At 40.1% G+C, this 26,618-nt stretch overlaps 1 protein-coding gene across 1 annotated transcript in view; it reads right to left on the reverse strand.

Annotated features, from left to right (window-relative positions):
• foxp2 (forkhead box P2) overlaps nucleotides 1-4,027 on the reverse strand; it is a 102,507-nt gene extending 98,480 nt beyond the window's left edge. Inside the window, exon 1 of the mRNA XM_054624283.1 lies at nucleotides 3,801-4,027. The gene's annotated coding sequence lies outside the window, so the exon portion shown is untranslated. The remainder of the gene's footprint in view (nucleotides 1-3,800) is intronic.
• Nucleotides 4,028-26,618: the final 22,591 nt, after the last annotated feature.

A 26,618-nucleotide genomic window follows, 5' to 3' on the forward strand; every position in this document is an offset into this window, starting at 1 on the left:
CATTTTTTCACACCAGGACACTGTCCATCTGACCGTGACTTGAATAAAAAGCTGCCGTGCCTTCACACAACACTGACTAGCAAGTAAACATGCAATTGTTAACTCAACAAGGGAAGAAAAAAAAAAAAGTGGAGAAAAAAAAAAACAGGCAAGGTCTGTGGCTGCCGTTTGTGTGCTGTGATTCAAATGAGTACATAGGTTATTGGAAAAACAGTCTGACAAGTCAGTTAGTGTTACAGGCCGAGCTTATGGCAGCTTGGAGTGTCAGCTCAACGGGAGACTTATAAACTACAAGGTCAACGTCAAGACCCCGGTGCCAAGAGGTGAACTATAAACCTTATGAAAAGGCATAAATTATCTTACATAGCTTTGAAGAAATATTGTGTAAGCAAACCAAAAGTTTGTTTTATAACTTAACATGCATGTCGTTTGCCATTTCATAAATGTGACACACTGCGAGGTCATGCACACCGGCCAAAAGCTACACCTCTTGTGGCTTTACAATCCTTGGAGGCAGGCTGGATGACGTAAGATTATAATATTTGCAAAACAATCTTTGCAAGATGTTTTGACACTTGATTGTTCTGGTCTAAGTAAATACGTAACCGCGCAGTCTTGTTGAACTTGGCCGAGCAAACATGAAACTCGTAAAAATAAACTCAAACAAATTCTACATGCGATTATGAACTGAGATGAAACAAATGGCCAGTGTGAAGAGAATAAGTCACTGGCTGACTCTTTGCTCAGATAGTTCTTTACTCTCCCTTGTGTGGGCAGCCTGCAATCTCCTTTTCTAATCCTCATCCCCTGACCCCACCCTGCACGGCTTTCTGCAGCCAAAGAGTCACGACGTTTCTCCCTCACAACAGCGTCGAGTCGGGCTTAAGAAGTGACCCAGGGAGCGTAACTAAAAAACGTCTGAGCTGTCTCAAGACTTTTAAGTAACTGTGGCACACAAAACATCATTACCGTGATGTGGATAATTACAGTCCAAAAGGGTGGCCTCTTAAGCATGTAATACACTCTTTTATCTTAAGAAGTCAATCTCTCCGAAGCCGACAGCTTGCAGTGCATGATCCCCGTAAACAAATACTTTTGCGCGGCACAAAAGTGCCATTAAAGGCCAAAACTGTCAACACAAATTCCATTCTTACGGTGGAGGCGGGCGGGCGGGGGGGGGACCCAAAGTGGGAGAGAAGAAGGGGGAGAAGGGGAGGAGGGAGAAGAGAAAAAAAAAAAAAAAAAAAAAAAAAGGACTTGATCACTTCTGGTTGCTTTAACTTGCATGGAGGTTGTCATGGAAACATTTCTATGAAGTTAACTGGGATAAAACCTGAACATTTGCCATTTAATTGCCTTGAAGCTTAGTAACAGGGCCAAGTTAGCCGTATCTGAAAACACAGTGTAGAGCTCGCGTGGATAGGCTCGGTGAGATGTTTAGAAAAAGTGGAGCTGGTGCACCACTCCCTTGATTTTCTTACCCATTTTCCCCCCAAAATGCAGCAACACCTCAAGGGCTGAGCGAGCAGTCTGTTTCATTACAGAGGTGTTGGGGGATGGGTGATGGTGCAATTCAAAAGCTAATCCAAAAGTGAGCAAGTGTTTCATTGCCTAAGAAGTACTCTTTCTTAAAAACAGAATTGATGTGATCTGTGCAGAAAAACCCACTTTCTTGACTCTCAGAGATTCATGAGTCGCCATTTTGCACCTAGTCCGTGTTGTCAGTTAGAGCAGCCTCTGCATTTACACACACACACACACACATTTTCATAGGAATCTCAGAATTAAAAATAAAAATTGCAAAGCATTTTCTGCTCCAGCTCAGGTGGAAGCAACAATTTCCATACCTAAAGATAAAATCATGCCTCAACCAGTGTTCATTGAGCTGAAAGCGGAATCTTAATTTTGATAAATGATTGAAACGTATGACAGGGTATACACATTAATCCTGTGGAGGACATTCATTTTCCTATTACCATAATGTAGAGCACGACTGCCCGATGATAAATGCAGCAATCAAAAGACGGACGCAGAGTGGGGAGAGTCGGGGGTAATAAGTGCACTGCTTCCCAACAACGGTCAGTGTTGGAGGGAGACTAATGGCAGGTCTCTCTCCAGCTCTCCCATTGCCTTGGGGGGAAAAATGCATCCTGTTTTTTGTTTTTTTACATAATACAAGTGACCTTACTTACTGCACACACCGACCCAACAGCAAGTACACAAGAGAGAATGGACTGTTTTAAACATGCTTTAAGAAATGATTACAGGGGGGGGGGGGTGCTCTTCAACAAAGGGGCTGATTGTGCACTGTCTATGACATATTTCACGAGGGGCATTTATTGCCGCCTGGCCTTTGAAGAGTGAGAGCTGCTGAGTGAGGGGGGGAACTGGCCCACACCTGCATAACTGAGGAGGGAACACCTGTGCACCCTGCGGCTTGAGCAAGGAGGGTCCATCCAGCTAATCCAGGGGTGAAAGCTGATCAGAGGACAGGCCCAAAGAGTTCAGCAGCTCTGACTGTCTTGTTAGCCTTTCTTTACCATAAAAAAAGAAAAAAAAAAGTAGAAGTTACATCTATTGATTTTTTTTGGGCCACAGTGATTGCAAGAGAACAGTGGCAAGACACAGGGAGTGAAATAGAGAGACTCAGCAGAAGCTCTTTATTAGCTTTTACTGCTTGGATTAATTAGTTAGAATTTTAGATCAATCATCATGAATTCTGATATATTCTACCAGCATCCCTGTTTGTTTCTGGACAGAAATGGAATATTAAAAATGGAGCAAGCAAGAACGGTAAGGTGTTGACTGCTGATAGTCATAGATATTGATCATGCAGATAAAGCAATGATAATTACAACACGAAAAAACTACAGAGTACGCTGTATTGCATTTCATTTCTAGTGTTTAGGTTTGAGTTTAAGAAACTGTGACAATGCTATTTTAAAAACACAAGAGGAGAAAAAAAGATTTTAAACTGTACGCCATCCTTGTGTGTCACAGATGGAAATACCATGGCTACAACACTGAAGGAATTTTAAAACTGGAGTATTCCATGACTATTTAATTAAAAAAAGGAAATATGCAATATAGATTCTATATATGATCTACATATAAGGAGCTTTATTACACAAAATAGATTCACTGTTTACTTGTTTTTTTTAGCAATAACTGCCATTTAACAATAACCAAACAATTACTGCAAACACTAAATAGATATTAAAATGGCGTTCAGAGACATTATGCAGATATAATCTGACAGTATATGCTGTTCAAGGTGCGTAGATCAAATAAAAAAAATAGTCAGTAACCAATACCCAAATATAACCGAATTCAGCAGATTTCTGAACAGACTTCTTCAAATGTAGTTTAAGGATTTGTCATTTATCACTTGGTGGTAAATACAAATCGCTACAATTTGCAAGCCGTTTTTTACAAATTGAGTTAAAACGTTAAACAATATGCAGACAGGAAACAATAACTCGGCTTTTCAAAAAAAAAAAAAAAAAAAAAAGTCACCGTGCAGCGTTGAGACAGTGGAGAGAGAGAGAGAGGACTACAGTACCGTACAGTACCGGGAGAAATGTGTTAACAGCCGCTCGGTTAATTAAAATAATCACAGGAAGTGAACGCGCAACGTGTAAATAACAATGCTGCAAGTCAAGTTGCAAAGCGCGAGACAACACAGGACAAAAACCCTGTGTCCGGCGGTCCACTTCCTAATTAAAAAACAAAGACCAAAAAAAAAAAAAAAGTCAAAGAGTGCGGAGAGAAATGTTTGCTCTTGGGCATGAAAAACTTACCACAAACAACCCCGGCAGGTAGCCTTTATTTTCCTCGCGGGTAAAGTCAAAGGGGGGGGGGACAACACGCCAGGTGAGAAGTCCTCGCGCTCTGTGTTTGCAGAGATCTTCTTCACACGTGACCGTCCAAGTTCACCATAACGCAGAGAAAAACGAACAACAAGCTGCAGAGTAAATAAAAAGCCGGAATATTCCTCCGCTGGGCACCGCTGTCGGAGAGACACACACACACACACTCTCTCTCTCTCTCTCTCTCTCTCTCTCTCTCTCTCTCTCTCTCTCTCTCCTGCTGTCTCCCGTCAACGCCGCTGTTATTACTAATGCAACAGAGGGAAAAGCAGTACACTGAGTCCTGTTTGAATGACGCGCAATGCGAGGAAGACGCGCGGCTTGTTTTTTTTTTTTTTTTTTTTTTTTTTTCTTCTTCTTCTTCTTCTCGTTACGATTCAAACACACATCAGGCTGTATCCCAGCAAGCAAGTTAGATTTGGGAACTAGAAAACTAGAACCCCCCCCCCACACACACACACACACACACACACACACACACACACACACACACACACACACACCACCCCCCTACCCCCAGGGGAGGCACTGGCTTGTACGCGGAGGTGTGTTGTTATTTTTTTTGTTGGGCGTACTGCGACCCCGTGTGACGTAGGGCCACCTGCTGTCAACAAAAAGTAATTTAAAAAAGGAAAAAAAAAGTTTGTTTCCCATTTTTTTTTCTGGTATATATTACTTACTCCATTGGCGTTAAGGGAAGCTTCAATAACCGGGAACCTTCTCACTAACGGGACGGTTCTTCCGACCCAAAGACACGATGAGACACGTGCTTCTTCATCAGATTAAAATCACTAAATTGCAACAACATTCAAGTGTAAAGCAGCGTGAGAATAAAACAATACATATTCCCGTAATGTTCATTCAACATTTCAAGTAAAACTTCAGGTATCCTACCAAACAGTGACCGACATCAAACGTTGGAATATTATTTCCCCCTCTCTAAATCTTTAGGATATTGTTTTTAGGAAGTTGTGTGTTTGTATTTGTATAGTCAACCACGTCGCTCAGGTACTCTATAAATATGTTTATGATTTTGCCTAAAAATAAATAAGTATAGGCTAATCATTGTTGTGAAAATGAATAGATATGAATTATATCGATGCAAAATGAATATAACATGTTTTTTTGATTGTGTTAAGCAAAGGAAACAAAATAGACTGTATCTTCAGCATCCTTCCCTTCACCTGGCATTTTTTGGTTAACACACTTAAAATAAGCCTTTATTTTCAAACACATATTACATCCATCTTATTATTCAGTTTGCAGTGGAAATAAATGTATTAATAAACGTTTATGCATACAGTAAAATGATGGATGATCAATATCGGTAATATCTTACGACTTATAATTATTATCATACGCAATTGCATATTTTAATGTAAACATGTAAACATAAAAGATTAGACTACCTTCAACTCGTTTTAAATGTGGTCCAAAAAAATAAATAAAAAAATCACTGCTAAATCAATACTTTATTACAAAAAGATGTAGATGTACTTTTTGACTGAAGGAATTTTTCTTATCCACTCTGTCATACCTTTACAAGGTAATTTAGCCTATTTATTCATTTAGCAGTAGATCATACATTTAACAGTAGTTAAAAGGCATTGCTCTCTTCTGTCTCGTCTTTCTTTTCTTCTCTTTTTTTTTCAAACTGCTGAGACGTTCACGGTCAAGAAATGAATAACCAGATTATTATCAAGTGAAGAATGAAAGGGTTGGGTGCACGTTTTTAAAAAATGTAAGAAACGCGAAAAGTGTATTTTTGTCTTATTCTCTCTACTGTTAACATTTATTTCATTCATTATATTTCATTTTGTTTATATCGATTTGTATACTGACTGATTTGTGTTAATGTGATTTGTGCATTTTGTTTATTTTTTTTCTTAATGAAAGAAACAGTTTGCATCCTGTGTGTTTCTGCGGAGATTTTATTATTGACTGAAATCATAACAGGCTCGACTTCTCCTTATTAGTTATTATTATTAATTTTAATATAATAGCGTTATCCCTTCCAAGTAGGCCTACTTATGAAACTATGTTATTGGTTGGGATTAACGGGAATATGCTGCAGCCTTACCATACAGTACATCCAAAATGTTACAAGACTGACCCAGCTTTAGGGGAAAATTGTCAGAGAAAATGATAATTGATGTGCTAAAAACAAGTATTGGTCGAGTTGAAAAAGTGTGACAAGCGTATCGTATTGACTAACATGCAATGATTTGGTCTATTGGATTTGTGTGTTTTTGTTTGTGTAACAGCTCAATGCTAATTAAAAATCCATCAAATAAAAAGTAGGAGGAAACAGCATCTTGGAAGTGATGGGGATGGAAAGGGGAAACAAGTATGGTGGAATTGTTGTGGTATGCTGCCACCTACTGGTCACTTTTAATGACAGTCTGTCCGAGGTAACATGAGACAATGGACTGTAAATAACTAGGGAGTTTTCTTATTTCCCCTTTTTATTTTTTGTTGAATGTTGTTTTTTTTCTCTAACACAATCTGCACAATTGGAACTCTTATAACAAACTAGAAAGGTAAATGTATTTGGCTGTTGTGAAGTCTAATTTGACATATATTCTTCTCTGATCACATAGTGCCATCTACTGATATATATTAGACATAGAAGTCGTCCTTTGTTAATAAATTCAAAGAGTTGAGAAAATAATTGGAGCAAACACATTTGTTTCAATACGTTATAAGAGGTGTTGATTACGCCTTTGATTAGTTTTTGACATGCAAGTTTTTCCTCATACTTCCTTTCTATTTGTGAACCCTTAAAATTGAATAAAAAAAATATGTTTTGTATGATTGGTAGCAGCTGAGTGCTTTTTGGATTAATTATTACGGTGTTACAGACTGTGGACATAAAGGTGTTGGCAGTATGTTATATAATTCTGTAACTATAAATAAAGAGAATTTTTAACATGTTAATTTGTTTCTGCCTCTACAAAACTTGACAGAAAATTCTGATAGTATTTAAAGACCAAAACTGCAATTAAAAGTAACAAGAGAACCGTAGGCTTACAAACGTGGAACAAAGGGTCCTTTGAGGATAAAAAAAAGCTGCTCACCTACCTGTTAAGGTTCGTATAACCAGCACTAAAGTCTTACAAGATATACTGGATTTGGGGTATAGTTACACTGCACATTGAGGATTAGTTGAACTTCCTATCCGAGATGCTGGCACACACACACACAAACACAAACTCAGTTCACTACAAAGAACAGAATAATCCTCAGTCTTCTGTTCCAAGATGCAGTGAACCTAAAGAATGAAGGCTGCCTGCAATGGAAATGATACGAGAGGATCTGAAGATACTCAATCCAGCTGCCTTTCAAGCACAGCATCAGCACAAATAATAATTTAAGACATTATCGATCCCAACAGGGATTTTTTTCTTTTTTAGCAGTCTGGACATTGAGGTCAGAGGTCAGAATCAATTCCATAGAATTTCCCATGCAGCAGGTAGGGTGACATTGTCCTGGGGATACTTGAGTTTTTCTTAAACTGTGGTCCTTAATTTGCTGGTCAACTCACTGCAGCATCCTGCTGCACAACATTATGTAAATTCTCCAAACTGTGTTACTTATAATGTACATTGTACAATCATTAACTGAAGAGTTTCTTGGATAAAGATTTGAGTGAGTAACTGATTATATGTGACAAATTACAGCATTTTTGCTCTACAGTGGCCACAGTAACTTGTGTTGTCAAACAGCTGCACTAGCTGCTCTGTGATGCTGAACATAGGCACAGAAGTATTTTGAGCTAAATGCTAATATTGGCATGCTTATATGCTCCCAAAGACAATGGTGATACACTGATACTTACCATGTCCACCGTCTTTGTTTAGCATGTTAGCATGCTAACATTTGGTCATGAACCAAAACTCAGAACTAATTAAAATTAAACAGCTGATGATGGTGCTAGATGAAAAGTTAAGGGATCACCAAAGTCATCACACTCATTCAGACATCAATGTCTGTACAAAATTGAATGGCAATGCGATCAATCGTGAGAAATATCAGCCTGGAGCACCAACTGCTTTTTTATTAAATATCCAGTTAAAGAAAATGAAATCAAATAAAATATTGTTCACACTAATGAATATTGCTAGCAAGCGTTAGTTCAGTGTTTCCAGTTCTGCAAATCCTGAAAGAAGCACCGTCTCCATCTGGCATAAAGCTGTCCAGCTGTGTATTTACATGCCCAGATTCAATCTCATGGTAATAAAATTATATGGTTACATGACTCAGTTATCACCTACCATCATGACCAGAAGACATTGTATCATACCATTACACTCAGATTCAAATTCCCTATTTCAGCCATATCATGTTTTTTATTATGCCACAACAGATTAAAAAACAGATTATTAGCTTGAATCTTGGAATATTCTCATGTTTGAAGGAGCAAAATGTAGACACCCTGTAATTATATTTCAAACATTGACCTGTTAAGACACTTGTTGTACTCTAAAAGTGCTTTATGAAAGCCGTATTTCCCTTTATTTATTTAGTAACTAGTAAACATATTGTGCGAGGATAACTGAGAGGATAACTGGCCGGCCCTGGTCTAGTTATATGTGTCCTATTAATAGGCCTGGCTCAGACTCACAATGTTCAGCTGTAACCGAACTCCATCTGTCAAGTCACGTCCTCTCCCTGCTCTCCCTTCTACAGTATCACTGCAGCCAGGCCAGGGGCACTCAGGTCTGTGCCACCCTCCGAGCCAGACAGACGGCAGGACGGGCGGACAGCTGCCTCTCAGACCGGCGCACATTATGGAGGGTCTGCACGGCCCACCCTTGGAAGAGGAAGTGGAGACTATGGAGGAGGAAAGTGACAAAAGTAGGGAGCAGGAAGAGGGCGGAATGAAGGCCTCGTCTCCTATGGGTTCCACTACGGACGAGGAAACGGATGAGGACTCCGAACCAGAGTCCCCACAGGTCATTCGGAGGAAGGTGTCATTCGCAGATGCATTCGGCCTAAACCTGGTGTCAGTCAAGGAGTTTGAAAATCCTGAAGTAGCGGAGCCAGAGGTCATCCAGCCCCCTGAGAATGAGGCAACCCATCTCTTAGAGGAGGTCTACATCTCCTGTCTGTTTACAGTCCCCTCATCCCCAGAGGAGCTTGACCAGAGGCTTCAAGAGCAGATGGTTGAGCTGGAAAGTTTCGAGCTGCTCCCGGGTACCACCACACTTCGTGGCATCATCAGGGTGGTCAACCTCTGCTACAGTAAGTCCGTTTATGCCCGGATGACCCTGGATCGCTGGACAAGCTACTTTGACCTGTCTGCGGAGTATGTGCCTGGATCCAGCGACAGGAAAACAGACAGGTTTACCTTCAAGTATACTCTGGTGCCTCCCTTTGAAAGAGGAGGGACCAGGTTGGAGATATGTCTGCGTTATGAAACTTCAGTGGGCACTTTTTGGGCTAATAACAAGGAAATGAACTATGTGCTGTTCTGCCACCAGAAAGGACATGCAAAGGAGCATGGGTCTCAAGTGCAAGAGGAGAGTATTGGCTACAGGAGCAAGAGGAGCTGTCTCAAAGCTAACCGGTGAGAAAAGCTAATGCTCAATCTTATTTTAAACAGGCCTCTGCTGAAGGAAGTCACATCACACTTGTGACAAAAGAGGCCATGCTATAATCAATAGTTAAATGAAACGGAGGTTATTTGGCTCCATCAGTTCTAACTTTTCATAGAAGTAAAGCTATTAAAAGTTATTTTTGTTACAATAAAAGGCCCCAAAATCACTCATTTGCCATGATAAGAAATTTGACACAGTGCGAGTGTCTAAACTGTGCTGCTCTCTCATTAGGAGGGAGTTGGAAGGGCAACTGTGTGTTTATAGTAAGCCGTTATGTAACTTTGCAGTAATGGAAGTTTTGGACTGCAGAACACATATTGCCCATTTAAGGTGAGGTGTCTGTCCAGGTTTCCATGACGTCTCTCCATGGCTTAGAAAGCAAGATATGCCTACTTTATCCTCTTTCACTCCAATTCACTAAATGCTTTGTTTCTGCTACAGCAACATTCATTCCTTATTACGATCTATATCGGTTCTGGTCTGACTTGCTGCAGTATAAAAGCTCGGGAAACGTGATAATACAGCAGAAAAAACCCATTACACACATTTCATATTTACATTGTCTAAATTTCAAAGGCTGCTGGCACAAGTATATGCTCTCTGCATGGAAATAAGGATCAGAGCTAGTTAGTGTACACCTCTTACTGTGTATCATGATCATAACCATAACAGGTACAGTACAGATGAGATGAGGGAAAACAGCAGAATAAAGGTCATTGAGAATCTTTAATAAAATATTTTTATTTAGTTTATTTTACAATTTCATTAAACTTTAGTCATTTGAATGCTCCTATCCTTTGAAAAGCTTAAATGGTTTGACCATCCCACATATCACCACTGTTTTATTTTTCATCTAACAGAAACAAATAGAGAAACAGAAAACAGTTCTAGCCCCTGTTTGAATGTTTGCAACATTTTGTCTAACAGTTGAAACTGCATCTTGGAAATTTTGATTTATTATCTGTAAAACACATCTGTTAGCTTATATAATGTTATTCCTACTTTATTTTGAACCATAGGAGGGGAAGTGCTGAGGAAAAAACCAGGGAGACCAACAACCCATTAACAGCTGCTGCAGGTGCGTATACACACAAAACAAGATATTATTCTGTAGGCTATATAACATGATGGAAATTAAATACTGCAACCTGTATATTCCATATTGTGAGATGGCACTTGTAACAACAGGTTTGCGGCGTCATCATGGTAAACAATATAACTTACTGCCAGTGGAAACATGAACTGAGTATAACATTTAAATATTTGCAATATAAATAAACATGCCGTCACTTTTTGAATCTTTTTTTATGTTAACAATAAACACTTATAAGACAAGGAAACTGTGGAGTGCTGTTCCTCACTGGAACCAAAAGCTAGCTGCTGTCCAAACGCTGTCATGGATTTCACCGTTCAGGTGGATTTCATAAGCAGGTTGCAGTATTTTTTTCCATCATGTTATATAGCCCTTCGCCCATTGACAGCTGAGATGAATGTTATATAGCCTCCACATTTTATGAAAAAAATGGTCTTGTTCCCCTTACATTTTTCTATGTGTGTGCATTCATTCATGTATATGAATTAAGTGTGTGTTTCAGCCTGCAATACATTTTTGACCCTTTTCTTTTTTTTTTTTTTTTGCAGATGCAGAGGCTACACATAAAGCAGAGGAGGCTAACAGAAAGAACAGCACAGATGTACAATCATTACTTTACCAGGAAGAACACAAACCTTTGGTGAGGTTCATTTATCATCTTCTGGAGGAACAGACTCTTCTTGAAGTCTGTGTAATAAATGAAACACCAACAAAACCCAGAAGTAAACACTGTTTGCAACAACACAACTCACAATCCATGCCAGTCAGCATGTCTCCAGCTGCAGATATAAACTGTAATTATAAAGTGAGAAAGTATGTGCGTTGTTTCTGCAAAGATGTGATAGATGAGCTACATGTCACACTGCAAGGCGCTCAGTGGGCCTCTAAAGGATATAAAGAGTCAGCTATCCTGACACTTGAGAGCATGTCTAAAATATTCAAACTATTAATAATGAATGCAACCTGCTTGTAAAGGTGCAGTAAAGGTGATGATGTAAACAAAATTAGTTGTATGTACTGAGGTTGCAGCAGTGTTGCAATACATTGCATCATCACAGTAATGTTACATTCAGAAGAAAACTGAATGGGAAATCGCATCCACTTTTGTCATCAAGTGAGTATGACTATTTAAAGCAGCTGATATTCTTAAAAAACCCACAAAACTGGTAGCCTCTAGTTATAGTTCAACTAGTTCAAGCATTAACACTTGGCTTGACCCTTGACCTTTGGCCTTTTCGACAGGTGGAAAGCATAAAAAGCAGACACAGAGCAACACGTATGGCACGTTTGCAGGACTACCTCTCCCAAAGGAGGCAGCAAGTATCAAAGGCTCATTCACATGAGTCAGCCAACGGTCAGAAAGTTTCTCAGCCTATGTGGGGCGACTCTTCCGGCTTTCTCCATAAACGCCAAAAGAAACAATCTAACGAGAGTCCACAGGTGCTCACCTACCACCAGATTCCTCTGCTGACTCTGGACTGGAACAATGACAAAACCCAACAGTGGGGGGCTGCTGACATGAAGGACATCTGGGCCGGAAGAGCTAAAATGACCTTGCCAAAAGCGTCACAGGAAAATAAAGAGGACACACCTTCTGTCGATGATAGGTGGGGGACCTTTCGTAACGGTACAGATGACACCGCTGATAAAAACACCTCTGTGTGCAATGTGTGGCAGGAATTTCTTAATGGGCCGATCTGTACGGACCATTCTGGTGTTCCAGAGTCAGAGTGGCTGCAGACAGCAGCGTTAGTGTCTCCCTCAAATGATAAAGAGCCCAATGCCCAATATGTAGCAAGCAGTCAAGAGCATGAATTTCAGGTGGGCGCGGATGCACCCACCACCTCACATGCACACTCCTCAGATTTATGTCAGCTGCTGTCAGATACTTGCCAAATATCATTGGCTAATGTTGCCGTGAACAGCGAAGACCACCAGCCGGCAGAGGCATGTGTTGGCAGCCCAAGAGATGACAACACGGCGACACACGAGGCTTCCCAAAGGTCACAGACGAACTCTGTAACAGACACTCTGCAGGAATTTTGCCTCAAGGGGGCAACGACTGTGTCCGAAGGCTATGCTGACAGTTCAGCTGAGTGTCACAAGCATGCGATCAGGGAGCAAGAAAGAGAAGGAGAAGCAGGAGGAAAAGGAAGAGATGAGCCCTTTGCACCTCACCAAGTTGACTTAGTAACAAGCTCAGGGGAGTCAGAGACAACAGATATGACAGCAAAGCCAGAGTCTCAGAATGCCACCGCCGTAGATATGATCTCACAGGGAGCAAGGCTGGATGAGGGTCTTTCTTCCAGCAGGGAAGCTGAGGTTACAGGTGCCGCACACAATGTGATGGATGACACGCTGGCATTTAGGGGGACAATCAGAAAGGGGACAAAGGATGGGGAGAAGTTTGTCTTTTCCGCATCCAGACAAGAAACGGAGGAAGGAATCATGAGTAACTCTATGGAAAATAAAGAAGCTACAGATGAGGAGATATTTAGGCCAGGGAAAACAGAGGAGTGTGAGATCTCCCAGAGGTGTGCAGATGAAAAGCAACAGGAGGAATTCAGGCTGAACCAAAACAGTGAAAATCCATTACAGGAGAGTGAGAGCGATAAAAATGAAATAAGACTTACACAGACAAATGCAGATGAATCCAATTCAAGCCAAGCGTCATTCAGGCAAAGCCAAATTATGGCAAGGGAATTCAAATTGGAGGAATCAGAGAGGGGAGTTGTTGCATCAAATGAGAAAGACTTGGAAGTATCCCAAAAGACAGAGGTGGATCCTTGCTTTTGCACAGCAATTCATAAAATAAAGACATTAATTGGTGCAACAGAGGGAAGTATTCAGGTATTAAAGGAGGAACATTATGACAAAGCTTTCCAATGTAGTTCATCATGGCAGAGGGGAAACACATCAGAAGTACATAATAAACAGTCAAGGTCAATCAAAGCAGAGGAAGAGGAATACATTGATAAATCAGAGGACTCAACACTGACACAAATACAGGAAAATGCACTGAAATCTGAAACAGATAAACATGTTTTAGTCTCAAATCAGACCGAGGAAGAAAAAGGTTTGAGTTGTGAAGGAATAATTGAGAAGCAACAGGGAGTAAACCCAGCACCACAGTCAGGAAAAACAGTGGAACCAAGGGAAATGAAAAAGGTCTATCAAGATGATACATTCAGACCTTTTCTAACAGATAAATGCAGCCGAAACCCCATGGAGGGGGTAAAAATGAGATGGACTCATTCACAGGATGATATGAAGGGTCAGAAAGAGGATGTAGGCTGTGTAATAGGCCCAGAAGAAGTTAAGGCAAAGGAGAACGTCGCGAAGGAAGACACTTCAACAGAGCTTCAACACCAACCTGGGACATTAGAAAGAACAGAGGAAGAAATGAGTCAGAGAGACAAAGATGAGAGGGTGAGTATTGGAAAGCTGAAAATAGAAGTACTGGGGGAGTTGAGGGGAAATGCGGAGAACGCTCAGGGGGAGATGGAAAACGCACCAGCTGAATTGAAAGAACAAGAGTCGTCAGCAGAAGTTGAGAGCTCTCCACGTGTTGAATTTAAAACATTGTCAGAGGGAACAAAAGATCCTATTACAGCAGAAAACGCTGTAGGACTTGAAGTGACAGAGTCCAGGTTGGAGATGTTCATAGAAAGATTTGTAGACAATTTGGTCAGAGGGATTTGGGAAGAGGTGTTCGGTCGGAAAGAACAGGCCTCTAATAGAGATACAGATATTGTTGATGGAATGGGGGGCAATCTGGCAGATATAGGTGATATTACACAAGATTCCCATCATCCATTTGAGAAAGACTTCAATGATGCATTTGATTCAGGTGTCTTTTCCTTGACGGATCTGCCGACAGATCCAAATTTAAGTCTCTGTCAAGGCCTAGAGCAAACTTTAGACACTAAGAGCAATGAATACTCCCCAAAAGAGACAAGTCACTCACTCACCACGGCAGAACAAACCCACTCTCTCTCGGAATCTAAGACAGATTTGAATTCAAGAGCTCATCTCAGTCAAGATTTCACCCCCATTTTAGCCGCTCAGAGTGGGCCCTCATTGACTGAATCAGCCCAAAGCTCTCCAAAGGATCAGGAACACTACACTCAAATAAAAGAAAGATCAGTCACCCGTCAGGACACAGGCAGAGAAATAGAAGAGTGTGTAGTCACCCACAGGGAGAGTTTTAATCCATCAGCCCACACATCCCACAAACATCCGAGTTCCTCCTCTGACAAATTAAGAGAGTCCAGTAATGTTGCATGGTGGAGTGTGTTATACATCCTCAGTCAAATCATCAAACTCCTAATCTGCATCCTCTTAGTTGCTGGATTCTTCTTCATTTATTTCCTGTATGACTTCCCAGCATTCTTTGCGCTCTATATATTTTCATTGAGCTGGTGGTTTTATAAGTGGAAGAGACATAGAGGGATGACAAACAAGGGGATGGTGGGATAGGCTGAGCGTTAAGAGAGAGGGAAGGGGGTTAAAAACTGCTGTGTGTAGCATTTTAGAACATCAGTAGAATGAAAAACTCTCAAATTAGTTGTAATGTCTTCAATATCGTCAGACTATATAAACTGGTAGGCCATTGTGAAAAAGATGGAAGCTACAAGCTAAAATGTGTGCAATAAAACAAAATGCTATCCACAGCACGGGCCTGGTTTTGGCTGTGTGTTTTCATATTTGGTTGTTTCTAACTCTAAGTGTGTTTAGTGCAATGGTTCCCAGACTTTTTGGACTTGCGACCCCTAACCAAGCAATTCCTACTTGTGACCCCTTGTCACTTGTGCATGTTTTTATTTTTATTTTACATGATTCATTTAAATTATTAGAGGAAAATATGACAAAAAAAAATTCTGGCCCTTTAAATATTTCTTGCGAGCCGTTGTGGTGGTCCCAACCCCCAGATGGGCAACCACTGAATTAGTGAATTATTTAATAAAATCATCAAGTAAATGTATTTTTTCAAATCTTGAAGTTAATTTGATCAATTTAACATTAAAATCCAAATAAAATGTACTAGATTTTCTTTCTTTGACAAAAATCATATTATGTTGAATGTGTAAGTTAATGCTGATTTAGTGTAAACAATTATGTGTATGATGTGTGTATATTTGCAGTGTTGTATGGGCCCAATATCACTTTATGGAACAAAGTTAGGAGGTGTCATATTCTTAAAGACAAAGATTGACTGCAATAGTGGGGCATTGGAGGTTTGAAATGTTTCTCTTTCCTTGCTTTTCTTCAATAAATGAAAAACAACTTTGACCTTTTTCTTTGCTCTTTTACAGCATTTTTGTTAAATATATTGATTCATTTTGTTCTGTAAATGTGTACATTTTGGCCCCACTCATAAGAAATTACACCAGCAGAAAGAGTTTAGAGACAATTTGTATATTGATTTCATGATACTCCACAAGAAATAACCAGTTACCCTTTAGAAAGTGTATTGATGAATGCTAAAAGTATCCTAATATCTATCTTAGAATAAAAATACCCAAAAGGTCATTATTACTAATTACAGAACTATAACCTTCTCTAAAAGTCTACAAACTGTCTGCTAAAACATCAACCTGTTTAGTCAATTTGAAGCTTAGTGGACATAAATGTCATTTTAATTTTGGAAATGTGAAGCCTCAACCTTCATTACTTCACAACAAGGTGGATTGAAGACAAGGAATACAATAGTGTTTTAAGACTTCATAACTCAAATTAAAGCTCTGGTCATGAGTCAGTTGCCTGTCAGGTGATTGAGAAAGTTCATAACCCTTGTTGGCAATTGTTCACAGACTGTGTATTAACAGCCACAGACTCTTTCAGTATTATTCATAAGATAATAAGTCACCAAGTGTGACTTTGAGATAAGACCCTCACAGACCAGAGGAACAGTCAGCGGTTCTTCATTCTTGGATTAGGAGATTGCTTCAAAAGGTAATTTAGTCATTCCAAGGAACTTCTAGCATTAAGAAAATGGTAAGAATTATGATCTTTGGAAGATATAATCTTTGGACTTTTCAGAATTACACGTTGAGTATCAGTAAAATCAACTCTTTGAAGCTTAGCAGGCTGTCTTTAAAGTGAAAACCAGCCTCCCATCCCTGCCTCTGTCTCTAAGGAGTCATTTATCCTTTCAATTTTAGTGCATGCTGACAAGAACTAGGATTAAGTGAAATTAACATAGCAAATAGTCTATTTCATCCCTGCTCATATTGCTCATGTGACTTACTAAATGCACTATATAAAAAGGTTCACAATACAATGGGATACATTTCAGGCATTTCACATGGCAATCTTTTCTAAATGGATACATGCCATTTTGGAAACCCTTAATATTTACTGTTATGATGGAGCATGTTGTCCATACTGGAACATAAAAATGACTACAAGATATCAAGCACATGCAACAAGTGTAAACAGGAATTATATACACGATATTGAGGATTTTTGGGATGTAATGGAAAATAATTGTAATTGATACAGTTTCAATCATTATTACTGATAAACTGTTGACCTTTATGATAATTCAGATTTGTTGGTAGCTAAATACTTTACACCCAAACTGTAGTACATAATTGCCTGTTCATTGTGAAGTCAGTATGAGGTTAATAATATTCCACTGCTGAGTTAGAGTAATGGAAAATATTATATAATTTCAGGAACAAATTACATTTCCAAACAGACTTTCCTACATCATCAAGCATATGGAGTGGGTGAAAAAAAGTATCAGTATGTATCCATATGTGTCCATGGGTGTTTTGATTATATGTCTTTCAGTTGTGTGTACTTACACATGCTTCCATCTCCATGTAGTGATGACAAAAACTGTTCGGCAAGCATCTGATGGATGGCAAATGGTAGCCATGTCCAACCCTAAAGAAGTATACAAATCAACAAAACATGACTGAAATGTGTTTTGAGCAAATTTCAGCTATATGGATTTTACAATATAATGCACTTCACAACTAATAATAACAACATAAATTGTCTCAACTCTATATTTACACAGATGCTTCAGTACTGGCGAGGCTGTTGTGTCACTCTACATATTATCTGCTTATCCACCACAAGCAGATAAGTCTCCTTGTGTGACACTGTGTGCGATAAAGTGGCGGCCTGAGTGGTCTGCTGCTCAGGAGAAGTCACTTGATCTGGGTATGTTGACCTTTTGTAAGATGACTCCAATCCCATGCTGGCGACTTTAGCAAACTGGCCAAAAGCCAATGTTGGCACCGGGGAAGGCTAGGCTACTCTTCACAGGGCACACCTGGCAGAGCTACTGTAGTGTGAGTGCAAACAAAAAGCAGCAGTGACGGGAAGAAAGTAAGAAACAAGGACATAATCTTGATGAGATGGGGTTACCCTGAGGTGCAAGGCTACTTGTTGTATTGTTTACTAAATCACATGCCAACATGTATGAATAGAATCAGGTTTACACTAGGTGGAGGGATAAGGTTGCACATTTACAAATCCAGACGGCAGTGAGAGGTACAATAGTTAGGAGACTTTATTATCCACAAATCATGAAATCCCGATTAACTGCTTACTAGCTGTCCTTTTAACTGTTTAGCAATATAAAAAATATAAACGTGAAAAAAGGTCAGAATTACTTCTTTATACAAGGTTCATACAAGGTCAATGACGCAGAGGAAGACACGTTTAATAACTCTCTGGCTCACGGCCCGTACCTTGTGATACAAGTCCTGACTAAACTGAGAGCCTATCATCATACATTGATGCTCTCCTCATTCTCACATTACAGTGTGCATACATGATTGTGTTGGTATGCGTCTCGGTATACGTGCGTATGCGGGCAAACTATAATAAGGGTCGCGCTATCATGTGAGAGATATCCTCAGGAGAGCATATCTATATTAGTATTCAACACAAGCGTCCTGTGGTCCAATATCAGACATCAAAGCCTGTAGAGATTAAAGCACTTTACTGTTTCTCCCTACAGTTGTCTTTTTGGGGAATTTAATTCCATAAAAAGGAGAAAATGAGGACGAAAGGAAGAAACATTGAGCTTTAAGGTAGCTCAACTACACCAAAGGATTACAGTGGATTATTTTTTTCTTCATGAAAACCTTGCTGCAATGCTACATTTCTTCCAGCAGATGACAATGCAGCTCCACTTTTCAAAGACATGCATGTCTTAAACAAAAATCATATCCGATGGTTTTGGCTAATACTGAAATAATACAGGAATCGTATAATCACCTTATGCAAACATTTGACACCATCTGCATAATCCTAAACTTACAATGTCATTCAGCATCATGAGTAGTCCCAAAAAAGAAAGCGACAAACACATGACAATCTATTTTTTTTAATCCCTTTGGCCAAATCGCTGTGCAGTGAAGTGCACTGGCGGGGACAAGAGGGTGCATGAGGACATGGTATGTGAGCGGATGGGAGCGCAAAATGAGGCAGGGCCGTGTTGTGAGGCCTGAGGGGAACAGAGGCACTCTGCTGACAGATTGGAGACCAGACAGACTGCACCGTCCACACTCTCCCCAGCCCTGACTAGGGAGCCACTTTTTATTCACCCATCTCTACATTCCACCTCTCTGTCTGCATCCTCTCCTCCCCTCCCTCAACCTTCAACCTTGCCAGCTTTATCTCCCCCTATAGCCCACCGCCCCTCCTCTCTTTACGCCTTGCCTCCTACTCTCACTACCCTTAGCAACTCGACATTCCCAGATGTCCGCTGGCTCTTGCATCACTGAGACAGCCAGGCTTTCTGCTGCTGTCACTTGGCATTTGAAAAGCTGTGCGTGCGTGGGACACCGTCACCTCCCATTCAACACTAATTGCACTACACTGGCTGCTGCAGGATTCATCTGAGAATAAAGCAGGGGAGTGGTACCATAAGGCTAAAAAATTATTTTCTCAACTTAATTTAACTTTTATTTATTTTTTCACAAATTAACAACCAATACAGTTGTGTTTCAGTTCTTTGCCCGAACTATATATTTAAAAACGTGTTTACTGTTGAAATAATTTTCGTCTTTAACCAAAAGCAGTTTCTTACTTTTATAAAAAATATTAACTTTTTTTTTTTATCAGTCACACAACACATATATCCCACTTTCAGAAAACACATTCCACAATATATCTTGTGCTTTTTTTTCATGGTGCTTGCTTTGCAGCATAACAATGACATGACGGTGCTGTTCATCATCTTCATTGCTGTCGGTTGGGTTTGTTTCATCACAACGAGGAGGTGTGAGAAAAGAATGAGGAAGATGAGCAGCAGAGGAGGAGGGGGGCTGATGTTTCACTCATGAGGAATGCTGTGTAACTGTATGCATGAGCTTATGTCAGATTTAGTCACGGTTTGGCACCAAACCAGGAGTAGTGAGAAGAGAGTGACAAGGAGAGAGAACTTGAAGAGAAAGCAATTAATATAGTATTGAATCCTTAAACTTTATGTGGACAAAATACCACCCCATTTGACTTAAGTGTATATCACAAGTGCTGGATGAAGAGGGGCTTGTAAAGATGGACATTTTTTGCAGTGCAGGGTGAATCACAATGAGCTGTTTTTCTCTGCTGTCCTGCAACTCGGCCAACTAATGCAAGGAGACATGCCATTCCTGAGAAAATTTCCCCTACGGCGAACTTCTGTGAACCTTGTAGGAAACCACAGTGCCTGGCAGTTCTTTGTTCTCTGCAAGAAAACAAGCATTGCAGCCACAAGCCATTGCTTGCTGATATTTTCAAGGCCATAAACCCATATTTAATATTTTCTCAAAAGCAAACAATATGGAAACACTTAGTCAGCAACCCAAACATCCATGCATTACATACAGTATGCACAGACTATAATGCTACTTCAGGTATATAGATCACTCATTGCTTCCAAAGTCCCTCGCTAAGTTAATTAATTTTGACATAGTCAGACACATTTGAAAGACAACAGTGGTTAACTGTTAATATTGTAATTGACTTACTTGTGTGTGTTTAGGATGCCAATATAGGAAGTCTGTGTAAAAATGTACAGTAATGCCCTTTTAATTATGATTATCTCATTTAGCTCTATACTACTGACCAGTAAGAGACATTTGTGAAGTCTTCTTTTTGCCATTTACAGTTAAGATCACTCCTCTTATACTGTATGTCTCATCGCAAAAAAACAACACGACTAAATATATCTGAAATACTTTAATCAATCCCAAGCCTTGTCTGCCTACTATTGGCCTTTTCCCCAGCAAACATTTTGACTTGTTACTGTAGGAAAAGCACAAGTGTTACTAATAACTTATCAACAGTGGCTTTGTTCTGTCCCAGTGAGCCACAGCAGTGTGACATTGAGCCAGTACGCACAAAACCAGGAACCTGAAACCAAAGCAGCTAAATGGAATCCAGCCAACATTGATTGTATCATTTACACCTGTGCTTTTCCTGCTGGGATGTGCCAAACTGTCTTCTGTGAAGAAGAGATGTTGGTACCTCAAACTACTTCCGGACAACACAGCGTTGCCCGCTCTGTTATAATTGATATTTCTGGGGTTGACACTAAGGCCAAAAGCAAGAGGAAAGAGGAATTATTTTAGTGTTTTACTATCTCAGTAAGCAAATAATTAGCATTAATCAGTGGGATCAGGGGTTTGTTATTAGGCTAGCCGTGTGTCTGGGTGGAACCAATCACTTAAGCTACTCTTGTCTCTTGAAGCTTTTTCTCTTGTAAAGTTGAACATATAGTTTGAAAGTACGTCCAATAAAGTGTAATGTTACCTTTAAGTGATGTAGCCGTCCTGTCAAGCTCCTGGATGTTGGCACTTTGGGCCAAACAGAAGTATTTTGTCTTTCAGGACACATTAGCTCTTGAAAAATGTTAAACATTAAAAACGTCAGGAGACAATTTGCACTTATCCTGATGCCAGAAAAACACATAGTCTAACATTAGCTGCTCAACTAACTTGACATCTGGTTTACACACTGACAGACAGGGCAGAAACTCACAAGCATAGCAACACTGAGGCTACAAACAACCCATAATGCAACTCTCTCCTAAAGTGACAAGGTCACCCTTAAACACGAAGAATATCTACTGATAAAAATGTGCCTGTTCCTCAGACATGTTGCATCTACCAAAGAATAAAGGTTTTCTAACAATTACCTCATCACTATTAGATCTTGATGTTGTAAATATGAGAATAATGTAGGGGTGCAGGACTAATGTAGATGCCATCATTTGTATAACAACATTGCTCAAATATGAGTAGAAATGTTCAGGCACAAACTGCTTTAGGCTCTTTGATTAGTCCAGTCCCACCCTTCACAGACCACAAAGCTGAAATGTTATAAATTACCCGAAGTTTGTTTTCCACTTGCAGTGTTTTACAGCTGGCAGAGAGTAAATTATACCAAAGCTGTTTCCATAGTGATGCATTTCCAATAGAAAGGCCTGTTTTCACCAGCATCTGGACTGATGACTTAGCGCTAATGTAGTCTCTGGTGAACTGGGGTGGAAGCTTTAAGGACAGATATATTTCTTGTTAAGGTTCACTGTTATAGCTCATACAATATTAAGCATTCAAATCGTTTTCACTTAAACTAACCCAACTGCAAAAACAACCCTTAAGCTAACTTAAGTCACGTTTTCTACAGTGATAGAAAGTGTTAGTGTGTCTCAGGGTGGTCCGTCTTTTCAGTTATAGGCTTAAGGTTGCTTTTCCACATTTTCGAGCAACAGCGTTTGGGAACAGAATATTAAGACTGAGTTAAAATGTAAAAGAAACTCTGCAAATTGGTAACAGAACATTCCGAACCAATACCAGCACTAGAGAGCCTCCTATGGACCAAATGTATTGTACTGTCCGAGCTTCAGGAACATTTAGATTGAGGAAGTGCTATTCAGGAGTGCTTTCAGATAAGTCAAGGACAAAAAGACATCTTGAAACTGACGTGTAGGTAAAGGGTTAAGAAAAGCTTTAGCGATGACCAAGCAGGCCCTGAGTGTTTGACAGTCAGAAGACAAGCAGTCGGCCTCTCTAAAAGCCCTCAGTAAATCTGTCTGCATGCCATTTAGAGCGTTGGCCTGACCTAAATGTCAGAGCAACATTCGACAGAACCATATAACTCACATTTACTCTCCCTCTCTCCTCCTTCTCTCTCTCTCTCTCTCTCTCTCTCTCTCTCTCTCTCTCTCTCTCTCTCTCCCTCTCTGGATCCTGGATGTTGGTCTTGGAAAAAAAGGGTTAAATCACTCAGACACCGTGAGCGTTGTCTGTCCATTTTGAAGGCCCTCAGGATCCTTTAAGGCTAGTAAAATGGGAACTGCATGGGTGATGGAGCCTCTTAGAACATTTCCCAAAGATACATATTTCTGTTTTTAAGCCCAACACATGTGGAACATTTTATTTTGGTTTTCATTTAAGACTTAAAAATAAAAGATGGTGAAAAAGCCACAATGCATTTGTCAAGATTTTTTTTTTTTGCATTATTTTGTGTATTGCCCTTGTCCTTGGTGTGACCAGTCAAAGAGACAAAAATGAACATTATCCAGTGATTTCATTGCCTGCTCTTTACAGCAGAATGGGATTTTGAGGCTTAGAGTTTTGGACAGAAGGGACAGATTTCAGGGTGATTCATTCAGTGAGTCTGGAGCCAAGGTAAACTGTGTCATGTTTTGTGCCTGCATACCCCATGCATGTGTGTTTCTGTGCATCCTTGCGTGGGAAGCCTCACTTCACATGTGTGTCGGCACCCATAGCGATGCCTTAGCTTGTGTGGGCGTTTGGGGGTATGTGTGAATGTGTGAATTTCTGCAGAATGTGTAGAGTATGTGTGTTTCTGCTAGTGTGCAGTATTATATGGCTGCGTGTGGGCAGATTACACAAAGAGTGCACCATATTGAGAACCAACATATTGCTGGCAGCCGGGCTTACACGAATGGGTTTCATCACAGAGCCTTCTTCCTCACTCTCTCTCTCTCTGTCCATCTCTCTTTTTGAGGAAAAGGTCACACAATGAGTACGATCTGTCTTTCTCTTTTGATTTGACTTCAATATTTTTCCTCATTTCAACTTGTGTTATTTTGCCCTCTCTTGCTGCTGTTGCTACCTAATTTTACCCTTGCATTTCAGCCTGCAGCAATCATCACAGGCTATTCTTTGTAGGATTGAATCACATCATGGTACTGACGGAACAAATCAAAAATACATTTATTTTCGCTCAGAAATTGCACTCTGTCTTCAGTGTATGGCATTATAGTAGATTGAAAATGTGGACTATCAAATTAAGCAACAAGAGTTTGGACATTTTAGCTGTTTGAGGAAGAATCTTAAATCTCAGCGGTGCAATTACTGTAACGTTATATTTCCTTGTATTGAAAAGGAATATTTTGTCCACTCCCTTTTGATTTTTACTGCCAGCCACTTCCTCTCATTTTTCTTCCTGTCTGTGTCCCTACTTCACCTCCCCCTGCCTCCCTCTCTCCTCAAATACACTATTTCACTTTTCTCCCACTGATATGCCCCGCAGTAATCCTCTTGACTGGCCACACAAGACTATTATAGCTACTGTAAACACACACACACATGGTTAACAACATACGATGGATGAGTGTAAGACACAGATGGAACGGACTACAAGGGGTGTAGGAGAAGGATTAGGAGGGCAATGGAGAGAAATTAAAGACATAATTCCTGAGGAGCTACAAGCCATGTGTAAACATGAGTTAAATAATTGGCAAGTGTTGGGAAAGAAAGATGAAATGGAATGGACAAAATCAGAGGATAAATATAGGAGATGTGGGATGTTGAACAGATGGATGGATTCTAAAGGGTGTAGAGAAAGGAGGATAAGACGGATAGAGCTATGAGATGTGCGCACTGCTGCTGTGTATGAGGTGACCCTGAATCCAATCGATTTGTATGGCTCGGCTACCGTATATCACCAGCGAAAAAGATTGTATCTGTCCGCCTGTATGTGTGTCTTATGACAATATGTTTGGTGCATGTGAGTGTGTGTGTGACTTATATCATCTGGCCAAAGTTACCCAGGGTTAAAGTTCTTAGTGCAAGATGCTGTCTAATGACCTTGGGTTAGCGCTGCATGCACATAGAATCCATCTTGTGGTAAATATTTTCGTCTATCCACACACAGACAAATATTGAACACATAAGCCCCCACTTCAACTTCACACCTATCAAGAGGAATGGAAATCTGTAACCGGTACTTTTAACTCAGATCCCGTAAAAGTACCGGGTACCAAAAACACTGAAATGAATCCTGCATTGAAGTAGTAAACAAGATTGTGACTGAATTCTTCACTTCAGACTAAAACGTCTCAACTAATAATTGATGAATGGCTGTGACATTTTGTACAGACATTCATGGTTCTCATAGGATAAACCCTTGGTGGTCAGCGGTATCAATCAGACCGGTATCCAGTTGACACACTTCCATCCTGATCTTGCTTTTCTCGTTCAGCAGGACCACACTGAATCTGAGCCAGCAGAGTTATGAGGACACCTCAACAGATTTTCAATTTTTTAAAAACGTATAGAGAAGCTGCTTTGTTACCTTGAATAAATATTATTACATTACAAGCCAAAAAAAATACACAAAATTCCACAGATTATTATTGTGGATCAGTGCGGTAAAGTTTAAAGGAACGATCAGCAGGTTCCATTTGGTTCTGCTCATTAGATGCAGTCATTCTAACAACTGCCCCCCATCCTGGATCACACTCACACAAGCACACACACACACACACACACACACACACACACACACACACACACACACACACACACCCACACACACAAGCATACACACACGCGCCTTGTAGAAGACCCTGTCTGAGCCCTAGGTCCTCTTGGTCTGCTTAGTGCTCTCCCTACAGGACTCCCAATAAGAGATCACACACACGCACACACTCTGCTGTGGTTTATGCATGATAACATTGCCCCATACTGAGAGTACAACATGAGACCTGCTAACCATGCTTTCAGAGTCAATAAGGCTCTGATAGACGCCATTTTCTGTAAAAGAACATGTTACCTCATCAGTGGGTGTGTGTGTGCATGAGAGTATGAGAGAAGAGAGTGCACCAGACTTTCACAGCAAAGAAAAATAATATAGTGTCTTGTAACAATAGTTAATAAAGTTACTGTTTTTCTTCTAAATGATGGTACAAAAAGCAATTTCTCTGCTGCTACTGTTACCAGAGTTTGTCACAGTTCATTGGATACTGTCTAAGTGTGTGTTTCAGTTTTGTGGAAATGATTAAGCGTACAATTGCACACAGGCACTCAAGATACAAACCGTACTTTTAAAAAACTATCCACAGGAAGAAAGCCAAACTCTTGTAACCTCATCATTCAGCCAATTGTTAAGCTTATCTGAGAATGGTTTATCTCACAAAGTGATGTATATTCTCTTTGTGTCTTGTTAATGAAAGGGGCTCAACACAATAAGCAATGTGTCCGGATGTTATGAATTAGTTTTCAATATCCATCCTCAATGGAAATCATTTGCTTCTCTAGCATTTTAGACTTTGTCGGATTGTTACGGCAGGTTAGTCTATCTTTCAGAAGTCCCACATATACATGTTGTAGGCACAGTGAGACAAAAGTTTTAATTTCAACCAATATATAAGTATTGGAAAACGACATACTGATGATGATTTTTTTAATTCTTTTTAATTATTATTTTTTAATCATAGGTATCACTTATAAAAGAGATAACTGCATACTTAGATTGAAGCGGTGTAACACTGCATTTTAGCTTTTGGTCTAACAGACCTTCATCATTGCAAACCAAAGATATCACTGGAAGTTTATTCTCTTCACTAAGATAAAATGATGTCCCTGGGAAGCAGCTGTTATCCTTCTCCTTGAGGTGCATGAACTCACATGCACATGTGTTCACACTCCGTGACCTCCTCTCTCAAAAATGTACAGTAGTTCTCACTTCTCTCTCTTCAACTCACCCTCTTTTTCCCTCTCTCTCTCTCTCTCTCTCTCTGCTAACAAGGAGCGAGTAAGGGGAGACAGGCCTGTTATGGTTCACCAGCTACCA

The sequence above is a fragment of the Anoplopoma fimbria genome, chromosome 23 (assembly GCF_027596085.1).
Source record: "Anoplopoma fimbria isolate UVic2021 breed Golden Eagle Sablefish chromosome 23, Afim_UVic_2022, whole genome shotgun sequence".
Lineage (NCBI taxonomy): Eukaryota > Metazoa > Chordata > Actinopteri > Perciformes > Anoplopomatidae > Anoplopoma > Anoplopoma fimbria.